The 26652-nt window shown below is 45.4% G+C and overlaps 1 protein-coding gene across 1 annotated transcript in view; it reads right to left on the reverse strand.

Annotated features, from left to right (window-relative positions):
* The window catches only part of LOC137346294 (uncharacterized), a 100461-nt gene that overhangs the window by 59680 nt on the left and 14129 nt on the right, over positions 1–26652 (reverse strand). The window lies entirely within an intron of this gene.

A 26652-nucleotide genomic window follows, 5' to 3' on the forward strand; every position in this document is an offset into this window, starting at 1 on the left:
GGGAGTAAAAGGAGCTGTGATTCATGGTGAGAGTGGGATCAGAGAGGGGAGGCTGGAGTAAAAGGAGCTGTGATTCATGGTGAGAGTGTTATCAGAGAGGAGAGGAGGGAGGAAAAGGAGCTGTGATTCATGGCGTGAGTGGGATCAGAGAGGGGTGAGGCGAGGGTTCATGGAGCTGTGATTCATGGCGAGAGTGAGATCAGAGAGGGGAGAGGCGAAGGTAAATGGAGCTGTGATTCATGGCGAGATTGCGAACAGAGGAGAGAGTCAGGAGTAAAAGGAGCTGTGATTCATGGTGAGAGTGGGATCAGAGAGGAGAGGCGGGAGTAAAAGGAGCTGTGATTCATGGTGAGAGTGGGATCAGAGAGGAGAGGCGGGAGTAAAAGGAGCTGTGATTCATGGCGAGAGTGGGATCAGAGGGGAGAGGCCGGAGTAAATGGAGCTGTGATCCATGGCGAGAGTGGGAACAGAGAGGAGAGGCGGGAGTAAAAGGAGCTGTGATTCATAGTGAGAGTGGGATCGGAGAGGAGAGGCGGGAGTAAATGGAGCTGTGATCCATGGCGAGAGTGGGAACAGAGAGGAGAGTCGGGAGTAAAAGGAGCTGTGATTCATGGCGAGAGTGGGATCAGAGAGGAGAGGCGGGAGTAAAAGGAGCTGTGATTCATAGTGAGAGTGGGATCAGAGAGGAGAGGTGGGAGTAAAAGGAGCTGTGATTCATGGTGAGAGTGGGATCAGAGAGGAGAGGCGGGAGTAAAAGGAGCTGTGATTCATGGTGAGAGTGGGAACAGAGAGGAGAGTCGGGAGTAAAAGGAGCTGTGATTCATGGCGAGAGTGGGATCAGAGAGGAGAGGCGGGAGTAAAAGAAGCTGTGATTCATAGTGAGAGTGGGATCAGAGAGGAGAGGCGGGAGTAAAAGGAGCTGTGATTCATGGTGAGAGTGGGATCAGAGAGGAGAGGCGGGAGTAAATGGAGCTGTGATCCATGGCGAGAGTGGGAACAGAGAGGAGAGGCGGGAGTAAAAGGAGCTGTGATTCATAGTGAGAGTGGGATCAGAGAGGAGAGGCGGGAGTAAAAGGAGCTGTGATTCATGGTGAGAGTGGGATCAGAGAGGAGAGGCGGGAGTAAATGGAGCTGTGATCCATGGCGAGAGTGGGAACAGAGAGGAGAGGCGGGAGTAAAAGGAGCTGTGATTCATAGTGAGAGTGGGATCAGAGAGGAGAGGCGGGAGTAAAAGGAGCTGTGATTCATGGCGAGAGTGGGATCAGAGGGGAGAGGCGGGAGTAAAAGGAGCTGTGATTCATAGTGAGAGTGGGATCAGAGAGGAGAGGCGGGAGTAAAAGGAGCTATGATTCATGGCGAGAGTGGGATCAGAGGGGAGAGGCGGGAGTAAAAGGAGCTGTGATTCATGGCGAGAGTGGGATCAGAGAGGGGAGAGGCGAAGGTAAATGGAGCTGTGATTCATGGCGAGATTGCGAACAGAGGAGAGAGTTGGGAGTAAAAGGAGCTGTGATTCATGGCGAGAGTGGGATCAGAGGGGAGAGGCGAGGGTAAAAGGAGCTGTGATTCATGGCGAGAGTGGGATCAGAGGGGAGAGGCGGGAGTAAAAGGAGCTGTGATTCATGGTGAGAGTGGGATCAGAGAGGAGAGGCGGGAGTAAAAGGAGCTGTGATTCATGGTGAGAGTGGGATCAGAGAGGAGAGGCGGGAGTAAAAGGAGCTGTGATTCATGGCGAGAGTGGGATCAGAGGGGAGAGGCGGGAGTAAAAGGAGCTGTGATTCATGGTGAGAGTGGGATCAGAGAGGAGAGGCGGGAGTAAAAGGAGCTGTGATTCATGGTGAGAGTGGGATCAGAGAGGAGAGGCGGGAGTAAATGGAGCTGTGATCCATGGCGAGAGTGGGAACAGAGAGGAGAGGCGGGCGTAAAAGGAGCTGTGATTCATGGCGAGAGTGGGATCAGAGGGGAGAGGCGGGAGTAAAAGGAGCTGTGATTCATAGTGAGAGTGGGATCAGAGAGGAGAGGCGGGAGTAAAAGGAGCTGTGATTCATAGTGAGAGTGGGATCAGAGAGGAGAGGCGGGAGTAAAAGGAGCTGTGATTCATGGCGAGAGTGGGATCAGAGGGGAGAGGCGGGAGTAAAAGGAGCTGTGATTCATGGTGAGAGTGGGATCAGAGGGGAGAGGCGAGGGGAAAAGGAGCTGTGATTCATGGTGAGAGTGGGATCGGAGAGGAGAGGCGAGGGTAAAAGGAGCTGTGATTCATGGCGAGAGTGGGATCAGAGGGGAGAGGCGGGAGTAAAAGGAGCTGTGATTCATGGCGAGAGTGGGATCAGAGGGGAGAGGCGAGGGGAAAAGGAGCTGTGATTCATGGTGAGAGTGGGATCGGAGAGGAGAGGCGAGGGTAAAAGGAGCTGTGATTCATGGTGAGAGTGGGATCAGAGGGGAGAGGCGGGAGTAAAAGGAGATGTGATTCATGGTGAGAGTGGGATCGGAGAGGAGAGGTGAGGGTGAAAGGAGCTGTGATTCATGGTGAGAGTGGGATCAGAGGGGAGAGGCGGGAGTAAAAGGGGATGTGATTCATGGTGAGAGTTGGATCGGAGAGGAGAGGTGAGGGTGAAAGGAGCTGTGGGGAGAGTCTGAATAAAATCAAGGCATGACATTACAGGACAGTGGGGAGGTGATTGGCTGGTATTATAGTGGTTCTTTTTCTCTCTTCAGCTAAGGCAGTTGTTTGAACTAAGATCTGTGAAATTATATCTATTACTTTTTAACATAATAACTGGATAAACTAATTAATTTATTAATATCTCGAAATAACCATTTAAATAACTAATTAATTTTATTCAGGCTTAATGTTACAACCGAGGTGGCAGGTGTGCACTGTTAATTCAGTCCCACTTTTCCACAGGTCTCTCTATATTATTGAAAGTTTCCCACTCATGGAAACAATCAATCAGATGCATTATTTTTCCTCAGAATAGAACACACCAACCAGATTTCTTTACTGAACAACAAAATTAACAGCTTATAAAACTAGTCATAACTATTAATGAAGTAAAACAATATCACGTAGATCATATTTTAAAAAATCCTACATTAAATTTTGAAGAGCCCCCTTTACCTTAGTCCCTTCACTCACACAGACAAACACACAAAGGATTTTTAGATCAGAGCTCGATTACAGACAAAAAAACCCACATCCAAGCAGATCACTTGCCCACCCCTGGAAAATAGCAGATGAGACACACTGCACCAAACTAGCACACAGTCCAACCTCTGAGCAACTGTTAAAGAATATTCCAGAATTAGCTCTCTTCAGGCGATGTTGAAAAGCAATTTAGCAGGCCTTGAAATGCAGGAACAAGATGAAATGACACACTGAACATCACAGAGTATTTCAGTGTATCGCAAGAAAATGAGCTGGATTGTGGTCTTCTGTTCTTCTTTGGAATTCTCTCCTTTTTCTGTCCTTTTTTGATACCAGCACTTGATTTTGTGTCCTTCCAGAAGGTATCACACACATGCACTGACTAACAACCAAACAGCTTGACAGTTTTCTGCCCACCAGATGTTCTCTGTTGCTACTGGGCGAGAGTGTTCGAAGAGTGTTTGACAGTTTTCTGCATCTGATGCCATGGCTTCTGCTCTCAGCCTAGCCTGAGCCAAGTGATAAACAGCAATACTTTTAGCAATCGGCCCCCTCACTGATTAAAAAAATATTTATTTACCTTAACTATACAATCCTTTTTTAAAAATTATTTTTAACAAAACTGACTCACTTTCATAAAACCTCCACCCTCAGAGGAATGAAACGCCATTTTTAAATGCATTTCATTACAAAGTGTGGGAAAAAAAGAAAACAGGTTTTCACACTTATACACATTCACTCTCTTCATTTGAATAACTTGAACAAAGTTAAATTCCCAATAAACATCTGCAATAGCATTTTTTACCCACAATGTGGATAATCTTTAAATGATAAGGTTGTAACAGTAAACTCCATTGGAATAGTCTGACATTCTGATTTTTATTTTTTTCAACAAAGGTTATGGGGTTGTGATCAGTAAATACCAGTGTCTCTCTGTAGTCGTGGCAGACATAGATTTCAAAATGTTCAAGGGCCGATAATAGACCAAAGGCTTCTTTTTCCACTGTGGAATATCTTTTCTGATGTAGATTTAGCCTTTTGGAAAAATATCCCACTGGCCTTTCTATGCCCGTTTCATCATCTTGTAACAGGACTGTCATTAGCATCAATTGCTACCTTGAGGGGCTTGGTGAAATTTGGAGCAGCCAACACGGGTTCTTCAATCAAAATGGCTTTTAGCCTTTCAAAGCATGCTTGGTACTCCCCTGAGCACACTACTTTGGTTTTCTTTTTCTGTAGTAAATCTGGAGCAGCAATGGTACTGAAATTTGGTACAAATTTTGAGTGGAAACCACACATCCCCAAAAAGTCATGATTTCTCGCTTAGTCGTAGGGATAGGGAAACTCCACCAATGCTTGCACTTTTGTGGTTCTTGGTAACACTTGTCCATGCCCTTTTACCATGCCTGAGATAGGTCACTCTCACTTTTGCAAATTCACTTTTGAACACAACACAAGAACACAAGAAATAGGAGCAGAAGTAGACCATATGGCCCATTGAGCCTGCTCCGCTATTCAATACGATCATGGCCGATCTTGGGCTTCTGTTCCACTTTCCTGCCCGCTCCCCATATTCCTTGATTCTCTGTGAGACCAAAATCTATTTATCTCAGCCTTAAATGTATTCAATGATGGAGCATCCACAAGCCTGTGGGGTAGAGAATTCCAAAGATTCACAACTCTGTGAAGTAATTTCTCCTCATCTCAGTCCTCAACGATTGACCTCTTATCCTGAGACTGTGTCCCAATGTTTTAGATTCCCTGACCAGCGCGAACAATCTTTCAGCTTCTACCCTATCAAGCCCTTTCAGAATCTTGTATGTCTCAATTCAATCTCCTCTCATTCTTCTAAACTCCAGAGAATATAAGCCCAATTTACTCAGCCTCTCATCATAAGAGAAACCCTCATCCCAGGGACCAATCTAGTAAATCTTAGCTGGACTGCTTCCAGTGCAAGTATATCCTTTCTTAAATATGGAGACCAAAACTGCACACAGTATTCCAGGTGTGGTCTCAACAAAGCCCTGTACAATTTTAGTAAGACTTATTTATTCCTGTAATCCAATCTAAAGGCCTGGTCAAGTCACCAAAAAAAACCCAAGCTGAACCCAATGGAACCAGATGGGACCCCAGCCCAACCTGGCCTGAGTCGCTCCATTTTCCCCCCGAACCTGACCTGACCCGAGCCCAACCCGCCCTGACCCGACCATCACAATGTTCCCTTCACTTACCTTCCTACTCCCAATCTGCCAGAAGCTGTGCTCACAGTGCAGACTCAGTTTCCCTGCTGGACGTGCTGGACTCGCAGCTCAGGTAAGTTTATAACTTTTAACACTTACCTTGCTGTGTGTGTCCGACCCTGACTCAGCCCAACAAAGACCCGGCCTGACTCGGACCAAAGCCCGAAGGCCGCTCCCGGAAGAGCGGCCCAACCCGACCTGAACCCGACACGTCCTATCGGGTTCGGGTCGGGTAGCAGGCCTTTACTCCAATCTCCTTGCAATAATGGCCAACATGCCATTTGCCTTCCTAATAGCCTGCTGCACCTGCATGTTATCTTTGTGTGTTCCTTGTACGAGTACCCCCAAGTCTCTCTGAACATTAATATTTACCAGTTTCACACCTTTTAAAAAATCTTCGGCTTTTCTATTTTTACGACCAAAGTGAACAACTTCAAACTTCTCTACATTATACTCCATTTGCCATCTTGTTGCCCACTCACTTAGCCTGTCTATATCTCTTTGCAGCCTCTCTACATCCTCCCTGCAGCTTACCTTTCCACTGAGCTTCGTATCATCAGCAAACTTAGACACATTACTTTCTGCCTCTTCATCCAAGTCATTAATATGGTGTAAATGGCTGAGTCCCCAGCACCCCACTATTTCACTGCCCACCAACTTGAAAATGCCCCATTTATACCCACTCTTTGATTCCTGTCTGTTAACCAATCCTCTATCCACGCTACTATATTACCCCAACACCATGAGCCATTATCTTGCCTATTAATCTTTTGTGTGGCACCTTATCGAATGCCTTTTGAAAATCCACGTATACTACATCGACTGGTTCCCCTTCATCTACCCTACTAGTTATATACTCAAAAAACTCTAATGAATTTGCCAAACAGGATCTCCCTTTTGTAAAACCATGCTGACTTGCTTTAATCATACTATGATTTTCCAAGTGCGATGGTAAGACTTCTTTAATAATAGTTTCCAGCATCTTCCCAATACTGATGTTGGGTTAACTGACCTGTAGTTCCCTGTTTTCTCTCTCCCTCCTTTCTTTAAAAGCGGCATGACATTTGCCAACTTTCCATCTGATGGGACCATTCCCGAATTTAAGAAATTCTGGAAAATCATAGTCAGTGCATCCACTATCCCTGCAGCTATCTGTTTTAGAACCCTAGGATGTAGGCCATCTGGTCCTGGGGATTTGTCCGATTTTAGTCCCTCAAGTTTCTCCAATACCTTTTCTCGACTAACATTAATATCCCTAATTTCCTCACTCTTTTTAGCCCCTAGGTTACTGCCTATTTCTGGTATGGAACTTGTGTCTTCTACTGTGAAGACAGACACAAAATATTTGTTCAATGCCTCTGCCATTTCTTCATTCCCCATGATGATTTCTCCTGTCTCTGCCTTTAAGGGACCAACGTCTACTTTAGCTACTCTCTTCCTTTTAATGTTTTATAAAAGCTCTTACAATCTGCTTTTATATTGCTTGATAGTTTACTCTCATTCTATTTTTTCCCTCTTTATTAACTTTTTGGTTGCCCTTTGCTGATTTCTAAAACATTCCCAATCCTCAGTCTTGCTACTGTTTTCTGCAACATTGTAAGCCACTTCTTTTAGTCTAATACTCTCCTTAACTTCCTGAGTGAGCCACGGATGGGTCTTTCTGGATGAGTTTTTGTTTTTGAATGGAATGTACTTTTGTTGACCTCTTTGAGTTGCTTCTTTTATTGCTTCCCACTGTTCATTTACTGCCATACCTTCCAGTCTATTTACTCAATTAACCTTAGCCGGTTCTCCCCTCATACCATCAGAAATAGCTTTGTTTAAGTTTAAGATTCTTATTTGTGATTGAAATGTGACACTTTCAAACTTAATATGATCACTATTTCCCAGTGGATCTTTTACAATGCCATTGCTTATTAACCCTGCTTCTTTACACAATATGAGATCTAAGATAGCTTGATCCCTAGTTGGTTGTACAAAATATTGCTCTAAGAAATTGTCACAAAAGCATTCTACAAATTCATCTCTAGATCATTGTTGCCAATCTGATTGTCCCAGTCTACATGCAGATTAAAGTCCCCCATAATTAATACAGTACATTTTTTACATGCTCCAATAATTTCCCATTTAATGTTCTGCCCAATAATATAACTACTGTTAGGGGGCCTGTAAACTACTCCCACAATGTTTTCTGACTTCTGCTTTTCCTAATTTCCACCTAAACTGATTCTACTTCATGATCTGCTGATGCCACATCCTTTCTTATTAATGTCTTTCTGCCATGCTTTACTATCAGGGCTACCCCTCCTCCTTTGCTATTCTATCTGTCCGAAATATTGTGTACCCTGGAATATTTACTTCCCAACCTTGATCTCCTTGTAACCATGTCTCGGTAATGGCAATTAGATCTAGATCATTTACCTCTATTCATGCCAGTAGTTCATCTATCTTATTATAGATGCATTCAGATAAAGGAACTTCAATTTCATTTTTTTGACGTCTATTCCCTGCAATCACCTTATATGCCAATGTACAGTTTTTGTTAAACTCTCTATCCCTTCCTGTCCCATTCCGTTGGGAGTTACCCACATCACTATCCTGCTCCGATGCCCTGAACTCTCTCTTTGGATTTCTAAATTTCCCTTCACCCAAACCCACCCACCCCCCCACCCTCTGTTAGTTTAAAGCCCTGTCCACAGCCCTAGTTATGTGATTGGCCAGGACATTGGTTCCAGCCCGGTTCAAGTGAAGCCTATCGCAACGGAATAGCTCCCGCTTCCATGAGTACTGATGCCAGTGCCCCATGAATTGAAATCCCTTCTTTCCACACCATTCTTTGAGCAACGTATTTAGTTCTCTAATCTGATTGACCCTGTGCCAATTTGCGTGTGACTCAGGTAACAATCTGGAGATGATTACTTTTGATCTTCTGCATTTTAGTTTAGACCCTAACTCCTCAAATTCTCTAAGCAGAACATCATTTCTGGTTCTACCTATGTCATTAGTTACCACATGGACCACCACAATTGGATCCTTCCCCTCCCACTCCAGGTTCCTCTCCAACACAGGGAGATGTCCTTAATCCTGGCACTGGGCAGGTAACACAGCTGTCAGAGCTCCCGGTCACAGCTGCAGAGAACAGTATCTATCCCCCTGACTATACTGTCTCCTATCACTACCACATTCCTTTCACTCCCCCGACTGGAATGGCATCTTTCACCATGATGCCAGGGTCAGTCCGATCATCCACCTTGCAGTCCTGCTCTTCATCCACACAGTAGCAGAGACCTCGGACCTGTTGGACAAGGTCAGGGGCTGAGGCTCCTCCATCACTGCATGCTGATTCCCCTTACCTGCCTTACTTGCAGTCACATGCTCCTGTCCCTGACCATTGGCCATCTCTAATGTTCTCCTTACTTTAAGGGGTGTGACTGCCTCCTGCTTCCAGGTGACTCTTCCCCTCCCTGATGCTCCGCAATGTCTGCAATTCAGTCTCCAGCTCAGCAATTCTGAGCTGAAGTCGTGTAAGCTGAAGACATTTGCTGCAGACATGATTGTCTGGGACTGCAGTGCATTCCACAGATTTCAGCATGTGGCAGTTGCAGCAGACCACCAGCCCTGCCATCCCTGTACAATTTTTTAAAATCAATTTGTTAATAATTAAAGCTGAAGTAATGGAAAGTTTCAATCACCTACCTTGGAGTCAGAGGGAAAACACTCATCAACTGCTGGAGGCTGAAAAACATAGGAAAAGGAGACCCTCCTTCCCCTTTGCACCGAATTCCCACATGCACCAAATTTCCAAATTCACTCGGGAAAATGTCGCTCACTCAGGCAAGGCTTATTATTAAATTAGCTTATTGTAAATTTTTGAACAGCATTTCCAGTTGTGCAAGTAGTCCTTCCAAGTGTCACTATAGACCAACACATCAAAGTAAACTACACAGTTAGGAATACTGGTTACCACTTGGTTTGTTAGTCTTTGAAAAGTTGCTGTGGCATTTTTTTTTAGCTCAAATGACATCACTTGGCATTGGAAAAGGCCAGCCATTGTGACAAAAGCCAATGTTTCTTTTGTTCAGGATATTAAAGAAACTTGCCTGCATCCCTTTTACAACTCTATTTTTGTAAGAAACTTGGCATTGCCCTCTCTGTCAATGCAGTCTTCCAAGTGAGGGATTGGGTAGATGTGTGCCTTTGTTACTGCATTAACTTTTCTGTAGTCCATGCAAAGTCTGGTTGAACTGTCAGGTTTAGGCGCTTATACTACTGGTGAACTTCAGCTGCTTTGACTGGGTTTTATTAGGTGGTTGTCCAGCATGTATTGGATCATCATGTGTTGCTAAGGTTGTACAACCTGACTTATCCCTACAGACTCTTTTAAATGCTGTGAGTGGTCTTGTTAGGGCTTCTCATTGGTTTGCATCTAAATGAGAAAGCATAGAGTCCAATTTTTTTTTAGATTTAGATTTTTTTTTTAGATTTAGATATACAGCACTGAAACAGGTCCTTCGGCCCACCGAGTCTGTGCCGACCATTAACCACCCATTTATACTAATCCTACACTAATCCCATATTTTTACCACATCCTCACCTGTCCTTATATTCCCCTACCACCTACCTATACTAGTGGCAATTTATAATGGCCAATTCACCTATCAACCTGCAAGTCTTTTGGCATGTGGGAGGAAACTGGTGCACCCGGAGGAAACCCACACAGACACAGGGAGAACTTGCAAACTCCACACAGGCAGGACCCAGTATTGAACCCGGGTCGCTGGAGCTGTGAGGCTGCGGTGCTAACCACTGCGCCACTGTGCCGCCCCAATCTCCATAGCAATTCGATATTAGCTAATCGGATAGTAGGAGGTTCAATTTGAGAATTGTCTAGGCCTCCTTCTGCCTTATTCTCACGATCCCTTTCATCCTTCACTGTCCTACTACCTGACAAACTTGTGCTTTCTTAACCTCCTCCCAGTGATAATATTGTTCTAAACATATAGATATGACAAATCTTTTACCAGCGATCTGGGCTGTCAATGAAAATAATTTAATTCACCAATTCCCTTGACCACTTTATATGGACCACTGAATAGTGCCTTCACCAGTTCACCCTGTAAAAGCATCAATACCAACACTTCATCCTCTGGCCAAAACACTTGGGTTTTAACATGCTTGTCTACTCATTTTTTCAAAGTGGTTTGGGAAGCTTTAACGTGTTACTGAGCCACTTTGTCGGCTCTCGTAAGACATTCCTGGAACACAGCTACATAATCTAGTACAGAGAATTCATCCCTGTCCCAAAAATCTATATTTAATTAATTTTAGAAGACCTCTTATCCCATGTCCATAAACTAATTCAAAAGGACTAAAACCTGTAGATTCATTAGTTGAATTCCTCGTGGCAATGAAAGAAATTCTAGCCCTTTATCCCAATCATGGGAATATTCATGAGAGTATGCCCTAATCATTGTTTTGTGCTATAATCAACAACACATTCTCAATGAGTGTGGAATGACAATACAGTTGTGTAGTATGGGATCAGATGTGATTGTAATGGTGAGCTCATTTCGAACATTGTTAAGACCTTGAAGTGTGTGAGCGATTTTGTTGGTAGACACTTTCTTGATCATGTCTTTCTGGTTTTGTGATTCTATAGCTTTCTTACTGTTGTTGGAATCAATTAATGACTCTCCATACGAGGGAGGGGAGATTTTGCACACTCCACATTCCAGAGGCTGCAGCTCTGTCAATCTCACAGGCACCACTGCTGATAAAGGTTGAAACCACAACGTGCTGACAGTCATGTACACAGTACGCACAATGCTGCTTTGTCTGCCAAATGTACTGAATGTATTTCCACTCTTCCAATATAAAATTGCAAAGCCTCATCTTGTTTTGTTGCTTCTTGAATGTTGGCTAGTTTTAGTGACTTTGACACTGCGTTTAGGCTTATGTAGTTAAGATGTTATTCAGCAACCTTTTCCTCACAACTAGTAGGACCGTCTGTCGGCAACAGATGTTGCAAAAGATGGTCCACCTGGTTGGTGCTCATTGGGGAGGTGGTGGCGTATTGGTAATGTCACTGGGCTAGTAATCCAAAGGCCAGGCTAAAGCACTGAGTATATGGGTTTGAGTCCCACTGCAGCAAATGGTGAAATTTGAATTCAGTTAATAAAAATTAAAAATCTGGAATTGAAAAACTGGTCTAATGATGGCCATGAAATGATTGTTGTAAAAACCCATCTGGTTTCCTTTAGGGAAGGAAAGCTGCTGCTCTTACCTGGTCTGCCCTACATGTGACTCCAGACCCACAGTAATATGATTGACTCTGAAATGGTCAAACAAGTCAGCTTCTCGAGGGCAATAAATGCTGGCCTTGCCAGTGATGCCCTTATCCCTTGATTTAATTAAAAAAACATGGAACCCTCTCTTGTAGTTTGAATATCCAGCATTCTATTTGAGTGGGTGGATTGTTGAACAAGCTCACTAGTAGTCTATAATTGGTTATTACTTTAAATTCACTTTCATAAGTAGAGTTGAAAATGCAAGAAACAGAATGTGATTGAGAGAACCTCAGTTTGCAAATAACATTGCTCTACAGGCGTTAATGATCTACTTGCCATCGCAACGATTGATGGGTTACCCGTCTTGTCTTTCTGTATGAGAACTGTGCCTAAGCCAACCGGGCTTGCATCCTCAACTAGCTGGGTGATTTTCTCAGGTTGAAATAGGCATTTGTGCAACTTGCTGATATGTTGTCTGATATAGTGTTCTGCCCATTTGTGAGATTTAGTCCATTCCCACCTGGTGGTTGTTTGTCAGATTTCAAGGAGTGCAGATAGTGTAGTGAGGTCAAGAATGAAGCGACTGCAGTATGAGACGAGTCCTAGCAGATTCTGGACTTCCTGCACCTTTGTAGGATCCACAGCATTTGCAATGGCTTCAACTTTCTGTGGATCTGGTGATACTCCTTCACCACTGAACACATGACCAAAGAATTCAATTCTGCTTTCATTAAACAAGCACTTGTCTTTGTTCAAGGTGAGATTACATTCTGTGATGTTGTCGGCATGTCTTGAGTTCCTTTTTGTTGTGACCATAGATGAGAATGTCACTGATCTACAGCACACCTTCAAGTCCTTGAATTGCAGAGCTGACTCCAAAGTCTGACGGGAGTAGAGAACACAGTAAGATATTTTGATTCTTCTGAAAGCTTCATTTGATGGTAGCCTGCATAGAGGTCTAGTTTAGCGAAGTGTTTAGAACCATTCACTTTCTGCAGGATGTCATTGATTGTCAGTGTCAAGTGTCTCTCGTTGTATGGTTTGGTATTCACATAACGTAGATTCTAATCTGGATCTCTTGGGTTTCTTGATGACTTGTGTGGATGAGACCCAAGGAGTAGGCTCATCCCCAACTTTCTCAATAAGTTCAAGGTCAAGTAGGTGTTGAAGTCCCTTCTCGGTCTGTTTCCTGACATGAAATGGTATTCATCACCATTGATATGCAACTGGATCCACATTAGCACCTACGTGCAGCTTGCATGTAACAGCTTTCAGATTTCTGATACCAATGAAGTAACCAGCATACAGTTTGAGAATGATTTTTATGTGAAGGAATCACATACATGACTGAAACCATGTGCAGATTTGTTGCTTTACGGAAACTGCTAAGTGTTGTCACATTCTCCAGATATGACACTACAACTTGCCTTCTAGTATCTTTGAATGAGACTGGCATTTCACAAGTTGAGAATTTACAACAGTTTGTCACTGCTGTAAGGGCAATTTTTCATATTCTCTGGTTTGCAGAGAAATGCGCAATCCTAAAGGTGGTAGCAGGTTCTCTCCCATGACATTGACTGACGCTCCTGTGTCTACGAGAGCATTTATGTCAGAGCAGCCAATGGTCACTGTCACAAGTAGTGGTTTGCTGTGTCTGGGAGAGCTCAAAGTATGTTTAGGATCATCCACCTCTACATAGGAGAGAGAATGTAGCCATTTTGCTGTGGTACGCATACATGACACCCTTCGACTGGTATTGGTTTTAGTAGTTGATTCTGCTGATGAGAAACAAATGTGAGCAAAGTGATTGGGTTTTTCACAGGCTTTACACTGTTTACCACTAGCAGAACACTCAGTCCATTGTGGGAAAGCACCACCATAGTGGAAACATTCTTTGGATTGGAGAGATGGCTGTTGTTGCTTTGCAGGTGGTTTCCAGCCACAAGTGATGAATCGTGTTCAATGGAGTTGAAATTGGAGTGTGGTAGTTACTGTTAGCAGCCTCAACTTCAGTACTCTAGACTCAGAGCAATAGTGATCTTGCTAACCCCAGAAACTGACAGCTTTGTCTTTCGAGGGATTGAAGATGGTTGACTAGAGAGACAGCCTTCAATTATTTGTGTTTTGATTTCCCATTCGACATCACCGAAGTCACATTTGGTTTCTAGTTGCCTCAATTGCATGCAATATTTCAGAATCGCAGAACTGTTACAGCTCAGAAGGAGGCTATTTGGCCCATCGTATCTGCACTTGCTCTCTGAAAGAGCAATTCCCTCAGTTTCATTCCCCTGCCTTCTCCCCATAACCCTGCACATTCTTCCTTTTCATCTAATTCCCTATTGAGTGCTTCAATTGAACCTGCCTCCACCACATTCTCAGGCATTGTATTCCAGACCTTAACCACTCGCTGCATGAACATGTTTTTCCTCATGTCACTTTTGCTTCTCTTTACAAATACTTTAAATCTGTGCCCTCTCATTCTTGATCCTTTCATGAGTGGGAACAGTTTCTCTATCTACTCTGTCCAAACCCATGATTTTGAATACCCCTATCAAATCACCTCTCAGTCTTCTCTTCTCCAAGGAAGACAGTCCTAACTTCTCCAATCTATCTTCATAACTGAAGTCCCTCATCCCTGGAACTATTCTTCTGTACTCTCTCCAATGCCCTCATGTCTTTCCTAAAGTGCGGTGCCCAGAATTGGACGCAATACTCCAGCTGAGGCCGAACTAGTGTCTTATACAATTTCAACATAACTCCCTTGCCCTTGTACTCTATGCCCCTATTCATAAAGCCCAGGATACTGTATGCTTTATTAATTGCTCTCAACCTGTCTTTCCACCTTTGATGACTTGTACCCTTAATTCTATATTGTCTCTCCATGTTCTTCCTACCAAAATGAATCACTTCGCACTTCTCTGCATTGAACTTCATCTGCCACCTGTCTGCCCATTCCACCAACCTGTCTATGTCCTTTTGAAGTTCTACACTATCCTGCTCACAGTTCATAATGCTTCCAAGTTCTGTATCATCTGCAAACTTTGAAATTGTGCCCTGTACAACAAGGTCTAGGTCATTAATATATATCAGGAAAAGCAAGGTTCCCAACACGGATCCCTGGGGAACTCTACGACAAACCTTCCTCTAGCCCAAAAAGCATCCATTAACCACAACTTTGTTTCCTATCACTCAGCCAATTTCATATTTATGTTGCTACCATCCCTTTCATTCCATGAGGTACAAGTTTGCTCACAAGTCTGTTGTGTGGCACTGTATCAAATGCCTTTTGAAAGTCAGTCATCTGATTTGCTTGTCTTCGGTGTGAAGTAGGTTGTCAGTGCATTTTTTGCTGAGTAGTAGCCATTTTACACAGGCCTAACTGTCTCAAAGATATCTTCTAATTCTTCACTACTATAGTGTAGAAGTAAGGCCTTTTTCCTTGTTTCATCTGTGATTGCGAAACTTGCTATTGTGCCAATGTGGGGATACAGATGGTGGCTTTGAATGTACATCAAAAGGTGGTAGTTTTGGCATAGACAACGCCATATTGATCAGCAAACCAGTGATAGTGAGTGATCAGGGATCCTGGATTGCCAGTGCAGACAATCACCTCAGTTGGGCCATAGATTAGTGTAGAAATGGGAAGGTGAGGCAGAGTCAGCTGTGCGCAGCGCCCCTTGGAGGATGAAGGACAGACACAGCAATGATTCACTGGGAAAAGTTACTCGACTTTGGTGGCACAGACAAGGAGGGCCTTCCTTGAGAATTAGAGGCAGATTAGTTCCTGATTTTCAGAGTCCAGAAACCTTGAGGAGCCATGAGCAGGCAATGGAGGAGTCCATACAGCATATCTGCTCTGTCATGACGCAGGGATCCATTATCATGAGCTGCTCCATTGAGAGATAAGGCAACATTTTGGAAAGCCATATGCAGCACCACTGAATGGATGCCGGAGCAGCAAACTGATATGCACAGCAAGAGTGAAACTGTTTGTAGCATTGACTGGTCAGAGTTGCTGATGACACAGCTACGTCACTATCATCAGCCACACCCAGCAGCAAAGATCTCCAGGAAAGGACTGAGACGGTCGAAGTGGCAGATAAAGGAACCATCCCTAAAGGGGCACTGGTGCCACCCTACAGCCCATTGCCCCCTCCAACTCAGGCACTGTCTATATGCCAGGTGGAGAAGATTAGAGTATCTGATGGAGAGGATCACATGTTTCTTACAGAAATTGATGTTGTGTTATCACTTTAACAGTGTTAGTATTTCATATATCACAGGAAGTGATGTCATCCAACATAGGATCCAGCAGTTGGAGCTGCATGAGTCACCTAATCAGGTGTATGATAGAGCTGTCGTGAAAACCTGTTATTTCACAATAGAAGAACCTACTCTTTAACAACCACTCAACTCAAGATTGTTTGGTACCTTATTGCTGAAGAAAGTAATAACACAATATGGGAGCAATGTTTGGTTTCTGAAGACTTCAACATTCAAGGACACAATCCTCAACAAGGTGACAGCCACGTGCAGTTGCAGTCCACATCGAGGTAGTATCGTAGTATCACTGCAGCTATGGTATGCATGGGGACCAGCAATCTCGAGTGAGGCATTGAGACCAATCTCTCCTGTCATAGTCTATTGCAGACAGAGCAATGCAACTCAGGGCTGCGGTGGTGGTTCAACTCTGGCAGGTTTGACAACCATCCATTAAATCTGGGGCTCAGGAAAGAGAGAGTACATGAAGGGGTTTGTTCAATTTGACCTGGAGCTGATGACATACAGACAGGAGTCAAAGGAAACCATGGACCAATTCATCAGCAAATGCTGCGAGATGGAAAACTGACTTGTGGGAGGTGGAGTTATCCAAACGGATAATGGAATTAGTGATTGCTTCTACCCTGATAGAAGCTTTGAGAGACAAGGGAAAAGGGTATGATATTGAAAGGATGTGGCCAAAGCTGCAAGCAGGCAGTGTACACAAGCATTGGAACATGACCATGGGTGAGGTAACCAGGACACCTCAGCAAGGCAAGATATGTAGCAAGTGGGGTCTGATAAACCAACCAAGAACATAGGAATATAGGATCAGAAGTAGGCCATTCAGCCCATTCAGCCAGCCCCACCATTCTATATCACGGCTGATCATCCACTTCAGTGCCTTTTTCCCCCCCACACTATCCTCAATTGTCCAGCATACATGGATAACAGTAAGGTGTGTGGCAAGAAAGGGCACTGGGCAAGACTGTGCAGGAGGTCTGGTAGTGGAAAACTGGCCAGAAGTTACTGCAGGCCATGACTGGACAAGAAACAGACACCACCTTGTGGAAGGAAGAAGGATATATTTGTCGATCTAAACACAGACATGTCCATGAGTTAGAGAGTGACGTGAGTAACAAAGAGGGCACTGAAGGTGAACAAGCCTTTCACAGACTAACAGTTACGCACTCGGTAGATGCGCTTACACAGAAGGAAGAATGTACCACAATTGACATCATTTGCCCAGAGAAGAGTGGCCAGCACAAGTTGTGACTCAAGGTCAATTCAGGGGCAAGTGCAAATGTTTTGCTACTGAGAATACTGAGAAACATACACCTGGCAAGATGGGAAGCCATGGCACAACCTACAACATTATAGCAATCAACTGTGTAAGAACACTAATATTGGAGTGCAGATATGGAAACTCTGCATGGTCACAACAAGTCTTCTACATTGCAGAGACAAATGTTACAGCAATTGTCGGCTTACTGGCATGTGACAAGCTTCAAATAATGAAAATCCATGAGATCAGCAGTGTATCAAGGACACACAACCATAACTGATGTGACCCTATCCAGTCCACCCAGGATTTACAATGAATGTGCCCAGACTGATTTGATAGAGTGGAAAGTTTCAAAGGAGATGCTGTTCTAAATGAGAGAGACAACGCAGTTCCTTTGATAGATCCACAAAGGAAATGAAGGGCCGGATTTAGTCATCCCACTTCCGGGAGCGGCAATGGGTGTGGAACATAGTGGCCATCCTCTTCGGGACCCACACAGCTGCACATTAACATATTGGCAGTGGACAGCAGGGGTGGCATTGGCGATGTCATTCACAGCATCACCTAATGCAGGAGTTGGTGTAATTTTTAAAAGGCTGTCTGCCCTGCAAAAGTGCAACGTAATGCAGAGTTGCCCCCTTCCCCTCCATACACTAAATATTGCAGAGTTGCCCCCCCCACCCCTTCCCTGCCTCTGTGGCACCAGCTTCTCCTGGACGGGAAAGTGAAGGCGTGCGAGTGCCACAGAATGTGCTGAGCAATGGGGACTGGGAACTGAAGGTAAGGTCACTGCAGATTACACCTAAATGAATGCAAAGAGGTACGTGCCATTTGGAAAGCAGGATCCCATCAGAGGGGCGGAGATGTCGCCATGGAGCCTCGCCGCCACCGGGATGATCGGAACCGGCAATCCTGGTATTGCGTTCCGTGGCGGCTGCTGCCGCTCCAGTTCTCCGCCAACCACCCTCAGCCCCCTCCCCTCCCCCACAACCACAAAACCTGATGTCCGACTGAGAACACAATCCAGGCCCTAGTGTCAACGTCAAAGACAAACGGGAAGCCAAGCTGGATACTATGGTGAGGCAAGGAATCATTAAGCATGTTCAGCAGCACACAGACTGGCGCAGCTCTATAACAGCTGTAATCAAAAAGACAGCACCATCAGAGTATGTTTAGACCCTAGAAGGCTGAACAGGGCGTTAAAATGATGTCCTCACAAAACCCCCATTGGAGGAGCTGAATCTGATGTTTGCAAATGCTGAATTCTTTTCAAAATTGGATGCAAAGCACATGCGACACTTAAGTAAAGTGCAGCAATTGAAACAAGAACTTAGCTTGGCATTATAAAAATGGACTTTTCTTTTAAAAAAGTGGACAAAGTGCTTACAAAATGGCCACCAAAGGTAAAAAGACTTGGTCTTTGTACATTCAAACTGTCCGGCAAGGACAGAATCCTTTCAAAGTTAAGGGGTGTCAATTACACCCATCAAGACACATTTTTGAATGGCATGGGTTCTTCAGAAACAAAGAAGGTGTGAAGTAGCCACATCCTGGGCCACTGTTGGTCACTACAGGGAGGAAAATCCTTGTCTGCCAACAGAGGCAAGATGTGAGAGACCTTTAACTTTACAGTTAAAACATCTACGCTTGTCCAGCTGGGAGAAGATCCAACAAGCCAAAAGGAAGGTGCCCTGCTGTGAATTCTACATGTCAACTTGTGCAACAGGGAACTGGAAGTGATCCCTGTCTTCAAACAGAACTTTCAACCAACAGAGAAATTTACAAACAGCTGAAGCCTGCAACTAAAGAGAAATTGACCTCCAAAAAAATTCAACAGGTTTACTGTGAACCCCGAAACCATACTTCACTTCAAACCTCTTTGCCTGTGAGCTCAAATGAATGCTTGAGTGGATGTGGTTGTGACAATTTCAGGATATTGCTCAATAAATAATTAATCTTCTATTTTAAACTTATCAAAAAACATGTCACTATTTATTTGACAAATAAAAGACAAAGGGGTTAAAGCCCTAGTAACAGAAACACATGCTGCCGTTAGGGTGGGGGTTGAACAGTGGGAACCATCCACACGCCTCACCATGTGGATGTAACACAGGTACTAGTCAGTCCATCTCTGAAAGTTGAAGGAATTAATGACTTTCAGGACTCTGTTTGGGCGATATTGTTTGTGCTTACTGTTTGGTTTATCAGTAAGTAAGGAGTTATTTCAGCAGTGTATGGATCATATTACAGAGAATTTGCCAGAGTGTGTCTGTAATGTTGACAATATAGCAGTTCTGCACGCAGCACAAAAGAAGAGTGTGATAGGAATTTACACATCCTGATGGAAACAGCCAGAAAAAAAAGAGAGCCTTGCATTCAACAGCAGGAAGTGTGCCATTAATGCAAGACAACCTTTTCGGCTCCATTTACTCGGACACCCATTGATTTGGACACAGGCATAAGATCAAATCTCATCAAGGTAGAGGATATTCAGTTCATGCCAAGACAAGGAAGACTTAGAGATAGAAACATAGAAAATAGGAGTAGACTATTCGGCCCTTTGAGCCTGCTCCACCATTCATCATAATCATGGCTGATCATCCAACTCAGTAACCTGTTCCCGCTTTCACCCCATACCCTTTGATCCCTTTAGACCCAAGAGCTATATCGAACTCCTTCTTGAAAACATACAATGTTTTGGCCTCAACTGCTTTCTGTGGTAGCAAATTCCACAGGTTCACCACTCTCTGGGTGAAGAAATTTCTCCTCATCTCAGTCCTGAAAGGTTTACCCCGTATCCTTAGACTATGACCCCTGGTTCTGGACTCCCCCACCATCGGGAACATCTTTCCTGCATCTACCCTGTCAAGTCCTGTTAGAATTTTATGGGTTTCTATGAGTTCCCCCTCACTCTTCTGAACTCCAGCGAATATAATCCTAACTGACTCAATCTCTCCTCATATGTCAGTCCCGCTATCCCAGGAATCAGTCTGGAAAACCTTCGCTGCACTCCCTCTACAGCAAGAACGTCCTTCCTCAGATAAGGAGACCAAAACTGCACACAATATTCCAGGTGTGGCCTCACCAAGGCCCTGTACAACTGCAGCAAGACATCCGTGCTCCTGTACTCGAATCCTCTCGCTATGAAGGCCAACATACCATGTGCCTTTTTTACCGCCTGTCGGACCTGCATGCTTACCTCCAGTGACTGGTGTACGAGAACACCCAGATCTCGTTGCATATTCCCCTCTCTCAGTTTACAGCCGTTCAGATAATAATCTGCCTTCCTGTTTTTGCTACCAAAGTGGATAACCTCACATTTATCCACATTATACTGCATCTGCCATGCATTAGTCCACTCACTCAACTTGTCCAAATCACCCTGAAGCCTCTCTGCATCCTCCTCACAACTCACCCTCCCACCCAGTTTTGTGTCATCTGCAAATTTGGAGATATTACGTTTAGTTCCCTCATCTATATCATTAATATATATTGTGAATAGCTGAGGTCCCAGCACCGATCCCTGCGGTACCCCACTAGTCACTGTCTGCCATTCGGAAAAAGACCCATTTATTCCTACTCGTTGTTTTATATCTGCCACCCAATTTTCTATCCATCACAATTCACTACCTCCAATCCCATGCGCTTTAATTTTACACGCTAACCTCTTATGTGGGACTTTGTCGAAAGCCTTCTGAAAATCCAAATAAACCACATCCACTGGCTCCCCCTCATCAACTCTACTAGTTACATCCTCGAAGAATTCTATTAAATTTGTCAAGCATGATTTCCCTATCGTAAATCCAAGCTGACTCTGCCTGATTCTACCACTGTTCTCGAAGTGCTCTGCTATAAAATCTTTGATAATGGACTCTAGAATTGTCCCCACTACCGACATCAGGCTGACTGGTCTATAATTCCGTGCTTTCTCTCTACCTCCCTTTTTGAAATGTGGGGTTACATTAGCTACCCTCCAATCTGTAGGAACTGTTCCAGAGTCTATAGAATCTTGGAAGATGACCACGAATGCATCCACTATATCTCTGGCCACTTCCTTAAGTACTCTATGATGCAGACCATCAGGCCCTGGGGATTTATCAGCCTTCAATCCCATCAATTTCCCTAATACCATTTCTCTACTAATACTGATTTCCTTCAGTTCCACTCTCTCACTAAGCACTGTGTTCGCTAACATTTCTGGTATGATATTTGTGTCCTTTCGAGCAGAGAAATCCACCATTGACATGCTGTTCTCCCTCGGCCAGCTACAGGAGAAATGCCACAGACTACAGATGCCCCTCTACGTTGCTTTCATAGATCTCACCAAAGCCTTTGACCTCGTCAGCAGACGTGATCTCTTCAGACCAGTAGCAAAGATTGGATGTCCACCAAAGCTACTAAGTATCATCACCTCATTCCATGACAATATGAAAGACACAATTCAGCATAGCGGCGCCTCATCAGACCCCTTTCCTATCCTGAGTGGCGTGAAACAGAGCTGTGTTCTCACACCTACACTGTTTGGGATCTTCTTCTCACTGCTGCTCTCACATGCGTTCAAGTCTTCAGAAGAAGGAATTTTCCTCCACACAAGCTCAGATGGCAGGTTGTTCAACCTTGCCCGTCTTAGAGCGAAGACCAAAGTACGGAAAGTCCTCATCAGGGAACTCCTCTTTGTTGATGATGCTGCATTAACATCCCACATGGAAGAGTGTCTGCAGAGAATCATCGACAGGATTGCAGCTGCCTGCAATTAATTTGGCCTAACCATCAGCCTCAAGAAAACGAACATCATGGGACAGGATGTCAGAACTGCTCCATCCATCAATATCGGCGACCACGCTCTGGAAGTGGTTCAAGAGTTCACCTACCTAGGCTCAACTATCACCAGTAACCTGTTCAAGCAGAAATCAACAAGTGCATGGGAAAGGCGTCCGCTGCTATGTCCAGACTGGCCAAGAGAGTGTGGGAAAATGGTGCACTGACACGGAACACAAAAGTCCGAGTGTTTCAAGCCTGTGTCCTCAGTACCTTGATCTATGGCAGCGAGGCTTAGACAACGTATGTCAGCCAAGAGCGACATCTCAACTCATTCCATCTTTGCTGCCTCCGGAGAATCCTTGGCATCAGGCGGCAGGACTGTGTCTCCAACACAGAAGTCCTCGAGGCAGCCAACATTCCCAGCATATACACCCTACTGAGCCAGCGGCGCTTGAGATGGCTTGGCTTTGTGAGCCGCATGGAAGATGGCAGGATCCCAAGGACGCTCGTCACTGGTATCAGACCTACCAGCCATCCATGTGTCCGCTTTAAAGACTGTCTGCAAATGCGACATGAGGTCCTGTGACATTGACCACAAGTCGTGGGAGTCAGTTGCCAGTGATCGCCAGAGCTGGCGGACAGCCATAAAGGCGGGGGTAAAGAGTGGCGAATCAAAGAGACTCAGCAGTTGGCAGGAAAAAAGACAGCAGTGTAAGGAGAGAGCCAACTGTGTAACAGCCCCGACAACCAATTTCTCTGCAGCGCCTGTGGAAGAGTCTGTCACTCTAGAATTGACCTTTATAGCCACTCCAGGCGCTGCTTCACAAACCACTGACCACCTCCAGGCACTTACCCATTGTCTCTTGAGACAAGGAGGCCAAAGAATCCTTGGTATCTTGGTCTTTTTAATTTCTTAGCTCCCTAAGTCTCAAACGTCTGAAAAGTCATTAATTCTTTGAGAACTCCTGACAAAAAGTTATGCCATTCCTGTGGTACAAAGACCATCAGCATGCATTCCATTTGCTGAAGCAGTCATAATCGATGCAAGCATATTTGTAGTATTCTAACCCGAGTAAAGATACCATTCTTGACGTTGATGCTTCACAAAATGGTCTGAACATGCTTGTTGCAAGAAGGCTGTCAAATTGCTTTTGGGTTGAAAGGTTTATCGCCCACACAGGCCAACTATTCCAACATAGAAAGGGAAACACTAGCACTAGGATTTGGGATCACAAGGTTTCACTTATCTTTTTGGAAACAAAGTAATTCATGACAACGCTACTTCATCGGAGAACGTCATCAGGATGCGCCGCGGTGCGCACATGCGCAGACGGTTTCATGCCCCTTGCGCATGCGCTGCGGTCCGACTCTCCAGGACCGCTTTGCACAGACGACGCGGTACGCGCATGTGCACACAGTCTATTCATCTCTGCGCATGCGCTGCGGTCCGACCTGCCGGTAAGGTTGTGCGCATGCGCAGATGACGTCATCGCGTTATTTCATCTTCCTCCCGATGCGCCAGTTTGGCCTCTGCGCACGCGTCAAAGCTTCGGCGCGACTTTTTGAAAGTGGAAGGAGCGGAGGTTTCGTTGGGCATCTTATCTGAATTATTTATTCGTTTTGGAGACTTGCTTCATTTTTATTTGACACAGGAGATTGTTCCAAGGTAAGTTGCTCTGAAAACATTTCCATTGTCTGGGCCACCGCATGTTCTCCAGTCCCTGTTGTGAGTTGCTCTGAAAACATTCCCATTGTCTGGGCCACCGCATGTTCTCCAGTCCCTGTTGTGAGTTGCTCTGAAAACATTTCCATTGTCTGGGCCACCGCATGTTCTCCAGTCCCTGTTGTGAGTTGCTCTGAAAACATTTCCATTGTCTGGGCCACCGCATGTCCTCCAGCCCCTGTTGTGAGTTGCTCTGAAAACATTTCCATTGGCTGGGCCACCGCATGTTCTCCAGTCCCTGTTGTGAGTTGCTCTGAAAACATTTCCATTGTCTGGGCCACCGCATGTAGCAGGATGAAGGCACAGTGACTGTGATTTCTGGCGCCAAACAGTACACACTGCAGATACATGATGGCCAGGCTACCTGCAGCTGCATCTTCTCCATTCAGACTTTGTTGCCCTGCAAACATGCTGTTGTTGTGCAGAGGCATCTGGGTCTGCCTTTGGACAGGCTCGCCCCCAATTGTCGCTGGCGTGCATCTCAGACACCAACGACGACAGGCATGGCTGCTGCCATTGTGATTACAGAGGAACAGCCAAGGCCCCTCAGCCACAATGAAAAATACCGCTTGCTTTCAGATCAATTGTACCAGCTGCAACAGGCCGTTCTGCAGAGTGGAACGGCAGCATTCATGAGGAGACTGGACTGGCTGCGGCAACAGACTCTCCGCTGGCAGCAAGGACTGGCTGATGAGATGGAGCCATTTACTATGCCCAACAATTGCCCGGAAGCACCTTCGGATGGAGGTGGCCGCGCGCTGGACATCAGTCACGTGTCACAAACCCTGGATCCTGAGCGTCTCACCCCCTGGCCTAATGATCTGATGGACCATACATATGCCTACCTGTTCAAATCTCCACTTCCCCTACCTGCGGTACCCTCTCCTTGCTGCTCAGTTACACAGTCACCTGCTCCTACACCCATCAGGGCAGTGCACATGGACACACAGTCACCTGCTCCTACACCCATCAGGGCAGTGCACATGGACACACAGTTACCTGCTCCTACACCCATCAGGGCAGTGCACATGGACACACAGTCACCTGCTCCTACACCCATCAGGGCAGTGCACATGGACACACAGTTACCTGCTCCTACACCCATCAGGGCAGTGCACATGGACACACAGTTACCTGCTCCTACACCCATCAGGGCAGTGCTCATGGGCACACAGTTACCTGCTCCTACACCCATCAGGGCAGTGCTCATGGACACACAGCCACCTGTTACCCCATCCGACGTTGAAACAACCATGCAGAGCCTTGTGAGACTCCGCAATTGCCAGTTGCTGCCTGTCAAGCAGAGAGGGTGTCCAAAGGGGTCAATCACTTGGGGAACATTCAGCAAGAAGAGACTGAGCACTAAAAGAAACAAGCATGCCGTGTCCAGTGGTAGCAGAAATGTGAATGCTCTTGCTGTGAACACAACTGGTGATAGTCGTAGGCAGGATTAAATGGGAATGGATGGAAAGACGCACGAGTAACATAACCACTGGCAGGGAACTGCTGGGCTAAATGGCCAGCTTTATGTTCATAGCCCAAAAGAAATGTGCTTCTTTTCCAGCACCCTCACATCATTCATGTTTTCCCTGAGAGCAGCATTGAACCATCACGAGATAGGGGCAGTTACATCATCCTGACTCCTACAGCTGAGGTGGGTACTAAGTGATTCATTGGCGGTGTTATCAGTACATGCCTTTACCGCAGAACACAAAGCATGCTCAACAGTAATTTCATTGGAGGGAGGGAAGCTCTGACACTGATGTTCTTTCCTTATTTTCTTTCATGTAAAACATACCCTTGAGAAAACAATCCTTGACACTTAAGGACGGCATTCAAGCAAAGGAGGCAGTGCGGGAGAGGACGCAAGGATGTGCTGATTCCTGCATCTGAGGTGGGTAATAAGTGCTTCATTGGCGACGTTATCAATTGGTGCCTTCACTGCAGAACTTAAAAAGGTGTGCACGACAGTAATTTCAGTGGATGGAGGGAGGCAAGCTCTGACTCTGATTTGCTTTATTTCTTTTCATGTAAAACATGCCGTCGAGAAAACAATCCTTGAGACTTAAGGTCAGCATTCAAGCAACGAAGGCAACTAGATCATGCTGCGGAGCTCATCATGATGTGGAAAGGAACATTGCATTTATGGATGAATTGGGAATGCACATTGGGATGCGCTTGGGGAACATTCACCAAGAATAGACTGAGCTCAGACTCTTGTGACTTTGCCTTCTTCACATGGACAATACAGTAGTGGAATAGAGAGCCAAGCGTTCATTCACCACAAGGCTCTCCAGGAACAATCTCTTTAGCTGTGCATAGCAGAGACTCGGCCTGTCTGTCTAATGGGAATGCTGGACACACAACACTCATGTATCCATGCACAGCAGTTCCTCGGATACTTAATGAACTTAATAAAACTTTTCAATAATTAAACCCAGAATTGTTGAGGTTTTGTTTTGCATGCTATTTCCCCGACTTTGCAACTGCACTTCAGATATTCAACTATGGTGGGGGGGGGGGGGGGGGGGGTAGAGGGAGGGTTGGGTGAAGAGAGGGAGGGGTGGGGAGTGCGGGGAGGGGTGGGGAGAGGGAGCATGCAAAATGCAGGGACCAAACAGTTGCAATGCCTGAAGTACTGTGGAGAAGTAGAGAAAGGAACAGGATTGGGCATCCGCAGTTGGAGGGAACGGCTGAATGGAGAGGGCCGGATGCGAGAGGCCGTAGAGAGCTGCGGAAAGCGAGCGTGCGAAGACCTTGGTGTCACCGGGTAAGTCTTTTGCTGTTGTGTTTATGGCGCATGCACAGAAAAAGGCACTCCTCTTCCGTTCCGCTGCTCCCCCCCCCCACTCTCTCCCCTTCCTCCCTCTCCCCCCAGCTCTCCCCCTCCCCCCTTCCTTACCCCTCCCTCTCCCTCTTTCACCCCCCCTCCCTCTTTCACCCCCCCTCCCTCT

The sequence above is a fragment of the Heterodontus francisci genome, chromosome 29 (assembly GCF_036365525.1).
Source record: "Heterodontus francisci isolate sHetFra1 chromosome 29, sHetFra1.hap1, whole genome shotgun sequence".
Taxonomy (NCBI): Eukaryota; Metazoa; Chordata; class Chondrichthyes; order Heterodontiformes; family Heterodontidae; genus Heterodontus; species Heterodontus francisci.